A 352-nucleotide genomic window follows, 5' to 3' on the forward strand; every position below is an offset into this window, starting at 1 on the left:
GGAGGTCGGATCTCAGGGCCCCCCGCCCTCTGCACCCACCACATCCTGGTCTGGTGCCCAGAACATCACAGCTGGGGTCAGCCGGCACCTGCAGTAAGGTGCTGCCTACAGCCACCCGGACAAGAGCTGCCCAGCATCTGGGTGGGGACCAGGCAGCCCCACAGGGCTCCCCAGCAGCTCTCAGACCCAGGGTCTAAGGTACTGGAGGGCCCTGGGGCTGCCAGTGCCACATCCCCAGGCAAGGCAGGAGGGAGGCAGTGCCAGGCAGTGGGCAGAGACTGGAAGAGCAGGTGGGACTGTGGCAGCCACCAGTGGGCTCCCCAGACTTAACTAACCCTTCCGGATGGGGGAC

The 352-nt window shown here is 66.2% G+C and overlaps 1 protein-coding gene across 1 annotated transcript in view; it reads right to left on the reverse strand.

Moving 5' to 3' along the window:
- The window catches only part of UAP1 (UDP-N-acetylglucosamine pyrophosphorylase 1), a gene marked incomplete at its 5' end in the record, with an annotated part of 7,136 nt that overhangs the window by 5,785 nt on the left and 999 nt on the right, over positions 1-352 (reverse strand). The window lies entirely within an intron of this gene.

The sequence above is a fragment of the Buceros rhinoceros genome, unplaced genomic scaffold (assembly GCF_000710305.1).
Source record: "Buceros rhinoceros silvestris isolate BGI_N320 unplaced genomic scaffold, ASM71030v1 scaffold21492, whole genome shotgun sequence".
Taxonomy (NCBI): domain Eukaryota; kingdom Metazoa; phylum Chordata; class Aves; order Bucerotiformes; family Bucerotidae; genus Buceros; species Buceros rhinoceros.